At 43.6% G+C, this 9,580-nt stretch overlaps 1 long non-coding RNA gene across 1 annotated transcript in view; it reads left to right on the top strand.

Moving 5' to 3' along the window:
• Gm41036 overlaps positions 1-1,927 on the top strand; it is a 3,385-nt gene extending 1,458 nt beyond the window's left edge. Inside the window, exon 3 of the long non-coding RNA XR_873861.2 lies at positions 1,495-1,927. This is a non-coding gene — a long non-coding RNA (predicted gene, 41036). The remainder of the gene's footprint in view (positions 1-1,494) is intronic.
• Positions 1,928-9,580: the final 7,653 nt, after the last annotated feature.

Genomic DNA, 9,580 nt, shown 5'->3' with positions numbered 1-9,580 from the left:
ACTTCTGCTGTTTACCTTTGTAGGACAGCCATTGGTGGCAAGTTCAAACACAGGAAAAGACCTCTGGTTACAGGAAGAGCTGCAGACGGGCTGGGAGGCTGGTCTTGGCTGTGCTAGGTCCTTAGTCTCCAAGGTAGTGTTCAACTCTGGGATCTGACATCAGGCCCTTGTCTTGATTGACACCAGGCACCCAGTATACAACAATTCCTTGGATTATTTCCTTCCCTTAGGGTTATTGCTAAGAGATAATACTGATGAGAACTGGAGAGGTGGGGTTGGGGTAACGTTGAAGAAAGCCTTATATTACAAACAGAAACAGCATTACCTCTGTGTGTGTGTGTGTATGTGTGTGCGTGTGTGTGTGGAGTATGTTGGGTGATATGTGTATGGTTCTGTGAGTGAGTGTGTGTGTACTTGTACATGCACAAGTATGTGTGCGTGTATGTAAATGAGTGTGTGGAATGAGTGTGTGTGATATGTGTGGGGTGCTGTGAGAGAGTGTTTATCCTTGTGTGCTCATGTAAGCTTGTGTGTGCATGTGTGTGGGCAATATGTGTGTGTCAGTTTGTATATGGGTGTGTAACTGCACATGTGTGTGAGTGTGTGTGTGTGTGTGTTGTGCTGAGTTCCCAAGTTATGCTTCTCTAGCAAATGCCTTTACCACCCCCATCTCTCCTGACATTTCAAATCTCATATTGAAAACATTATCACAAAAAATAACAAATTCAGGATTTATATTTGACAGCATGCTATTTCTTTTCTATCACTCAAATGGGACTCCATTTAACAAAGGAGGCCTCAGTCATCAAAACCAGGTGACAGCTCAGGGAAACTGACTTCTCTAGAGCTCCCTCCAGGGCTGTGATTTGTTGGAGAAAGGGTAGGGAGGGCTCCACCTTGTCACAGTTCAAAGCTCCTGGGCAGGAAACCTCCCCCAGACTTCGGAGGGATGCAGCAAGCGTGGGGGGGGGGGATGCAGCAAGCAGTGGAGGAGGGATAGGAGCCTACTGAGCGACAAAGGCTGTGAAATAATCAGAACCTTCTGGGATTTCCCCACTCTGCCCCAATTTCTTTCCTCTGATTCCATTTCAAAAATCCCCCTGACTCCAAGAAGCACAAGACTTTCTGTGCAGGCCATTCACAAGCCAATCACGGGTATCTCACTTCTCTTTCCCTAGTCTCTCTCTCTCTCTCTCTCTCTCTCTCTCTCTCTCTCTCTCTCTCTCTCCCTCCCCTCCCTCTCCCCCCTGTCCCCCTCTCCTCCCTTCCCTTTCCCCTCCCCTCCCCTTCCCTTCCCTTCCCCCTCCCCTCCCCTTCCTCTTCCCCCGTCCCCTTCCTTCTTTTGACAAAATTTCTCTTTGTGGTCCAGACAGACCCCCAACTCACAATCCTCCTGCCTCAGCTTCTAAGATGGTGGGGATCACAGGCCTGTGCTATCCTTTCTAATTCTGAATTTAATTATTTGTTTAAAAAAATCTTTACTCTGTCTTCCAGCCAGCTCACAGCTTCCTGTCACTACAAGAACAAGGCATTCCTGAAGAGCTTGAATCTCCTCCCGGACTCTGCTTACCTGATGCCATCTCACCCTGCACTGATGATGTCATGAGAAGCAGTGGTTTTTCTCCCCGCCCTGTCCCCACAGCTATTCAGGAAACTTGTGCAGAGTTTTATCTGAGGTAGAGAGAGAGCCTCGCTCTGTGCTGCCTTAACTTGACCTTTGCCTTCACTTTGTCTGTTAGCGATTTACTCCAGAGATCTCCCATTTTGCTTGGGATTGTCTCTCCTTTAAAACAGTTTTTTTTTTTTTAAGATTTTACTTAATGTCTACGTGTAGCTTACCTGAATCTATATCTGTGCCCATGTGTGTGTGTTCAGTGTCCTTGGAGGTCAGGAGAGGGCATCAGATTCCTTGGAACTGGAGTTACAGAGAGTTGTGAGCTGCCGTGTGGTACTAGGAATTAAACCCAGGTCCTTTGGAAGAGCAGTTGGTGCTCTAAACCTCTGAAACCTTGCTTCGGGCCCCTTTTCTTGTGTTGGAATGGACATCTTTCTCTTCGTGGGGATGTGTCCCATTTCCAGACAGATGAGTAAGTATGAACACTGCAAGGACACCTGAGCTTTTCCCTGGAAGCACACACAGTTTCACTCCCACCATGTCGTGGTTTGAATACCATGTCCCAATACGGTTCACACTTTGCGCTATTTTGGAAGCTAGGGGAACCTTCTGGAAAGTGGGGCTTTGATGAAGGAAATGGGTTGCGTGGGTCTTGGAAATTATGGCCCAGCTCCACTTCCTGCTTCCTGCTCTCTGGAGATGCAGCATGGTGAGGAGTCATGACTGGGGGCTGCTCCCACCTCATGCCTTCTCCACCATGATAAACTGTGCTCTCAAACCATGAGCCAAAGTGAACTCTCCCTCCCTTGAGTTATTTCTAGTAATTTAAGTCCTTTGTGCATGAACAAGTGGCTGAGAGGAGCTGAAAAGTTCACAGTCATGGTGTGAGAATAGAAAACCAAGAAGATTTTCCTTTAAGACTATCTGTAGAAACTTCAGTTTCTAGTAATTGAAGACTAGGAAATCTGGACAAGTCTCGCATTAAAGGTGCCCAAAGAAATGGATGGAAAGACCTTTGAATTGCTTAAAGTAGTGAAAAATTAAAAAAAAAAAAAAGAAAGAAAAAAAGAGAAAAATTAACAAGCTAGTGAGGGTTTACAAAATGAAAAGTTAGATGTGGAAAAGCCAGAAAACAAAAAACAAGACTAACATTCAAGTTGGATTTCATCCTAAGGGCATCTGCCAATCCCTACAAAACTGGTTAGTAACTCAACTGTACTTTTGTGGGATGTGGGTGCCAGTGAGGAAAAGCCAAGACCTGCTATCCACCAAAGGTGAGGACTCTAATCACCCACCCTACTTCAAGCTGTCATTCCAGAATGGCAGCTTCTTCAGACAACATGAATTGTAAGTAGACAAATTCTTGAAAAGAATTTCTGTCCTGATTTATGTTACAGAGGTGGTCCAGAGAGCCACTAATTTTGGCTTTGGTTTGATCTGTATTTGAAATGTAAGAATTCATCAAAAGAAAAAGAAAATTCTCTTTGGAAAAAGATGCTATTGATTCTCAAATACCTTAAAGTATGAGTGCCAAGAATAACCACTCATACACAGATACAAGCACACAGAGAAAAATCAAACACAACAGAAATAACAGGCAACACAAGCAGACCCAAGAGCATTGGAGACGGCAGTTGCTGGTATTTTTAGTCACCAACCATAAGGTTATATAAGAAATGATCAAAGACATATATCCATAGATCAGGAACACTAGCATGTCGATACACAGCACTCCCAGATATAACACAGTGGAGCCACAGGAACTGATGGTTTGTGTATACACAGGGAGAACGTGTTACCTTCAAAGGTGTAAAATAGCTGACTTTTCAAAGTCAATAATGGAAGTTAAAAGGCAATAAAACGGGCAGTGGTGGCTTGTGCCTTTAATCCCAGCACTTGGGAGGCAAAGGCAGGTGGATTTCTGAGTTCGGGGTCAGCCTGGTCTACAGAGTGAGTTCCAGGACAGCCAGGGCTACACAGGGAAACCCTATCTCAAATAAATAAATAAATAAATAAATAAATAAATAAATAAATAAATAAATAAATAATATGATCAGCAGTGAAAGAAAACATATGGTCACTTAGAATCCTAAAATTCTAGTATCAAAAATTCTATTATCATTTGCTTAAATGAGTTTTGGAAGTCCCAGAACTCATACTTAAGGGTGAAATAAAAGCATCTGGATGTAAGACCCAAAGTCCAAAACCCAAGATGCAAAAAGAAATAAGGACAAACAACTTATCTAGTAAAAATGTTTTAAAATTGCATAGAATTATAAGTTGATAAATAGCAAGTTAGTTGAGATGTAAGTAAAAATTTGATATTACCAAACTACATAGGACAAGATTAAGATCAGTAATGCAAGGTTAAAATAAAATATTTGGTAGAAACTATAATTTTAGACTAGCTACCAAAAAATAGATAATTCTAAAATAACAAAATTTCTAAACAAATAAAAGAGAAAAACAATACTTTAAAAACTTAGCCAATCCAGAGTCAAGGAGAGAGAGACAGAGAGAGACAGAGATAGAAAAAGAGAGCGAGAGAGACAGACAGACACACACACAGAGAGAGAGAGATGATAAATGAGGTAGGACATTCCAGAATCACCAAACAATATAATAGACTAGACCTGCAAGTCACGAGTAATTACATTAAATGTAAATGGGCTAAGCCTACTCTTACTTAGTGAATGCCCAGTGAGAGCTGTGGGTACTCATGAGGCTACACACTGAGTTGACAGTAAGTAGTCTAAATTCCAGCTCTTAGCTAAGCCTCAACAGAACTTGGGATTCTGAGCAATTCCCACACAGGAAATGAGGTCATCAGGTTGGATAATGAGTGCTCCTCAGCCTATCCTTTCCAATTTTGAAACTATTCTTACGGCCTTTTTTAGAGTCTTAGTCTTCTGTGACTAAGAGCTGGTTATGCTCCCAGAAGGAAAGGAACGCCCTCTGCTGAAATAAAATGGAATTATTTTAACTGCAGGTATCTTATGGGTCAAGATATCAGAGAAAACACATGGAACTGGAATTTGGGAGAGAGGACTGGGAGGAACACTGCAAAGACACCATCCCTTCTGAGAGAGATGAAGAAAGAAATCTCTGCATGGTTTTATTTTCCCTGGACATACACAATATCTGGATGTGACCCTTAAAATGTCACCATCCGCTGACTTTGAATTGTGCCGGATGAGGGCAGAGTGGGAACACGACAAGAGTGTGTCAGGACCCACTGAGATGCTATGTCAGTAACCTTTATTTTCAAACCTTGGACACATCACCTCTTTACTCTTTATGCTACTTTGAGTGGAGATTATGTTTTACGGACTGGAAACCTGCTACCCGATGCTACCTGTTTCCATGGGACCTAGTAGTGAGAGGGTCACCTAGTCCAGTGATGACGGATACAAATAAACATGGATGGTCCATATGAGTCCAAGTAGTTTTAGTGACCACATTAGAAGGAAATTTCAATTATATATTTTATTCAGTACAGTGTGTTAAAATATCACCATTTAGACACAGAATCAGCACAAATATTGAAGAGAGACTTTACAATCAGTTTTACATTAACACTTCAAAACCATTACCTTTAGCACATGTCCCTACTCAGGCTAGCCTGACGCTGTACGTGGCTAGTGGTTGTCTATCTAGACGGTTCTCCACAGCATCAGGTGGCACAGCCGCTGCCCTGGACACTGCTGCACCCAGGGTTAGCAGTGAATGAACGACATAAACATCTGGAGTGCAGCTTGCCCAGTCAGCCTTGCAGGCCTGAGAGCCAGAGTGCACTCCCTCCTCAGCCACGTCAGAGCTTCTCCCAGAAACACCCAGGGTTGGGAGTGTGCCCAAGTCACTTGGCAGGCCTCTTCCCTAGCTGGGGACTATTCTGCAGGGACTGAGTCTTGTCCTGACCACAAACTACAGTCATGACTCCACTTGCAATCATAAGGAGAAGAGCCTCTTGCCTCTCCGTTGCTGCCATGGTTGCTCTTCATTGTCAATGTAGGGGATTTAAAAGTGGCCTAAGAGACAAACCTTTGAGAGCATCTTTGAGCATGTCACCGGGGCATTTCCAGAGAGCATTAACAGAGGGGGTAAGACTAACCTTGAGTGTGGGTAGCACTATCCTATGGGCTAGGGTCTTAGACGAAGTGAAAGGATGAAGAACACAAACACAGCACCCACCCTCGTCTGTCTCTGCTTCCCAAGGCAGAGGCAGTGTGGCCGGCTGTCTGACACATCCAAGACCATGCCTTACCATCGTGATGAACCAGATCTCTTCTTTTACACCTATCTATACACATTATTAAGTAGACTTTAATTTATTAAACTATTACTTATTCTCTCACCATTTGAAATGTGTATAATTAGTTCGATTATAGTCACTACTGGTTCCCCCTCCCACTAAACCCCTTCTTCCCAACAGGGCCTCCTTTCACTTCCATGTCGTTTTTTGCTGCCCACTGTGTTTAATTATGGTTGCATGGTCGGGGGGTTGTTTGTTTGAACAAAGAAAACTCACACCACTAAGGAATGTGACTCTCTCTCCCCCAGCCTTAGCTGCCTGTAGCCCTTCAGGTAAGATAGAGTTTCATAAGCCCCTCTCCCATTTGTGATAGAATGTTAATGGTTTCTGTGTAGACAGCCACGTGTGCTATGTGTAAATGGGTCTAAGAGCCAGGTCAGGTCCACAGGGTAGTCACTGCTTCTCATACCCTGCCCTTATATTCTTTCCCACAATGATGTCTGGCCCTTTCGGGGGTGGGGGGCAATACAGATCTCCTACTTAAGAGCTAAGCACTCAATGCTCACTTATTACCAGTCTTCGTGAACTGCCTTCCAGTGCCAACAGAAGCTTCTCTGGCCAAGACTGAAAGCATCCCTGACATGGTTATAAACATAAATATTTAGAAGGAAATTTGATACAGTGTACTTTAGCCAAGTGACAGTAGCATGTTGCCATCTAGGGTCTATCACGTCTCCACTGGACTCTCGGTGAGGTTTCCAGGACTAGGCACAACTCTCTCCTGTGAAGTAGGCTCAAATCCAGTCAGGAATTGGTTACCGCACAACGGCCATACCACCGTTGCACAGTGGGGACCTCTTGCCCGGCAGATTGACATTGAAGTCTTCGATGTTCACACCTGGGAACAATAGTTGACGCCATGTCTCCTCCAACAGCCCGCATAGCGCCTTCCAGCTCTGAAGCTGCCAGCTCAGTCTTAGCTTGATCTCTCTGTCTGGCAATCAAAAGGTGTGGCATCCTCAGCAATGGCATATTGTCACCTCTCCTAGTGGGCAATGCAACCAGCCATGTCATTCTGGAGGTCTCTGGGAGGTCCCACTGGGAGCATTGGGATTTTCATGTAATAGCACACGACTTCTAAGAAAAGCATTGTCCACATATGCTGGGTACCTTCCTTCAAACTCACCCCCTCTTCCTTTTCACCATCGTTGTCTTCTCCTTCTGATGTGTTTTTAATTTGGTTATCAAGTAAGTTTCCACATATCTTAGTCTTGGTTAGCTTTCCACGTCAGCTCCTTGTCTCTCCCACTCTTCCCCCATCCCCATTTAAACTTTGCATTCCCAGTACCCTTATCTTCTCTCAGGTAATATATTGTACTCTCTTCTCTTCCGTAAAGCCCCTCTCCCTCCTCTCCTACTTCCCTCCCTCCCCTACCCCCCACCCCTACCTCCACCTCCACCCCCCCACCCCCCCCACACCCCCGTCTCCTTTCTGGCATCTTCACCTCTACAGGCACTCAGGTTACACACACAAATCTGAAAATTCAAAGGAAGCCCCTACATTCGAGAAAACATGTCTGCCTCTGTGGAGCTCAGTTCTGTCACCAGTGATACTGTTTCCCATTTCGATCCATTTCCTGCAGATTTAATGATTTTATTTTTATTTACAGTTAAATAAAATTCCATGGTGTAGGTACACTACATTTTCATTATCTAGCTGCTGTTGAATGCCTAGGTTGATTTTATTCCCTAGCTATTGTGAATAGAGTAACAATGAACACTGATGTGCAGGTAGCCCTGCAGCAGGTTAGAGAGTCCTTTGGGGTATTCCCAAGAACAGTAGAGCTGTGCTATATGGTAGCTCTGTTGTTGTTGTTGTGTTATTGGTGATATGTGGGAGGCATCGCATGCTCTAATGCATATGTGGTAGTTAGTGAATAAGTCTCCTGAGCCAGCTCTTTCATTCCACCTTGTTAAGGCTGAGTCTCTGCTGGTATTCCTGTCACGCTGTGCACTCCAAACTGGCTCACCCATAACCTTCCAGGAAACGGTGTCTCTGCCTTGCATCTGGTGGTACAAGGGCTGGGTTACACCAGCATGCGGTACTTCGGAACCTTTTTTCTTTCTTCCTCTTCCTCTTCCTCTTCTTCTTCTCCTTCTCCTTCTTCTTCCTCTCTCGCTCTCACTCTCGATCTCTCTCCATCCTTCCCTCCCTTCCTTCTTTTCTTTCTTTTGTATTTTGAGAGCCAACATTCATTTCTACTTTTGATCATTTTGTTTTCTTGATTTGTTTTAGTTCTTGACATATTCTAGTTCCTAACACTCTGACAGATAAATAGCTGGCCAGTGTTTCCTCCCATCCTTTAGGTCGTGTCTTCACTCGCTTGCTTCCTTTGCTGTACAGTTTTTAGTTCCATGAGATTCCAGATGTCCAGTTATCCATTATGAGAAGCTGGAGGTAAATATGAAGGCAGTTACAACAGCTGGGAAGTGAGGGAAGAAATTCTTGTAAGAAACATCACCAAGGGAGAATCTCAAAATCTGCTTATAAACTCAGATCATCCTCCGTCTGCCCCTGGCTCACCCATGTGCACAGACTCGGAGCAATCTGATTAAGGCTCAAGCTGAACTGATATCTAATACTTTGTTTCTACCTGCTATAAAAAAAAATCAATATTCTTTGGAGGAACACAGCAAAATCAAGAATCTCAATGATGTGTTTCTCACTGTGCTAAGGATTCAATAAAAATTATTAAATATACAAAGAAAGAAGAAAATGGAACACAAGTCAAGAAAAAAAAATAAGTTAAGGGAAGCGAGGTAGGGTAGCCCAGATGAAATGTAAAGACAAGGGCTTTAAAACCACCACTAAACTATGCTTGACAACTTAAGGAAACAAAGCTCCCACAGGGAAAAACAGCCGGCTTTGGTAGATCTGTGGACTGAACATACATAGACTAGGGACATTTTGAAGATGGCCAAAATATTCGAGGTTATAATGAACCTAAAATTTCCTATTGAAGAACCCTACGTCCTCCAATATTTACTTTTTAAGCCATCTTGAAAAATCTTAATCAAACTGATAATCAGCTGCGCAGATCAATGTATTTGAGGATGATATGGTTTGCGCATAAACCCAAGGCCTAAACAAGAAAGCCAGAGCTTCTGAAGAGCCAAAGGAAGAGGGTCAGGTAGAGGAAGTGAGTGAGTGTCAAGGGTGCCTTAGGTCAGGAAATTGCTTTGTGTGCTGAAGCGCCTGGGAGGGGCCAGGTGGCCCGAGCAGGACATCATCTGTAAGATGGAAGGGAAGAAGCAAGCCTGGCAAGCAGCAAGCAAAGGCTGGCTCTGCTTGTTTGCTAGGTTGTTGCTAGTGGCAATGTAAAGCTGTACGACCATCATAAGGAAATAGTTCACTATTTTTCCTACAAAGGCACCCGCAGGTGTTGGCCAAAGCTCATGACTGTGCAAAGAATTTCAACAAATGCTCACAGTGACTTTATAGCTCAAAACACTCAGGAACCCAATTTTATATCAACCGAACATTAATGAAGGTGTTTAAAGAAAGAACTGAAGCACATTAGTGTGACAGAATAATACTGAACAATAAAAGAAACAAACCAATGAACACATTAAGGACAATGTGGTAATTGAAAGCCATTTGTTCCCTAAGCCTCTACATGTTGATGACCTGAGCCTTAGCACAGCTGTGTTTG

The sequence above is a fragment of the Mus musculus genome, chromosome 13, assembly GCF_000001635.26.
Source record: "Mus musculus strain C57BL/6J chromosome 13, GRCm38.p6 C57BL/6J".
Classification (NCBI taxonomy): Eukaryota; Metazoa; Chordata; class Mammalia; order Rodentia; family Muridae; genus Mus; species Mus musculus.
The sequence above is the reverse complement of the archived record's forward strand: the minus strand, read 5'-3'. Positions and strand labels throughout refer to the sequence as shown.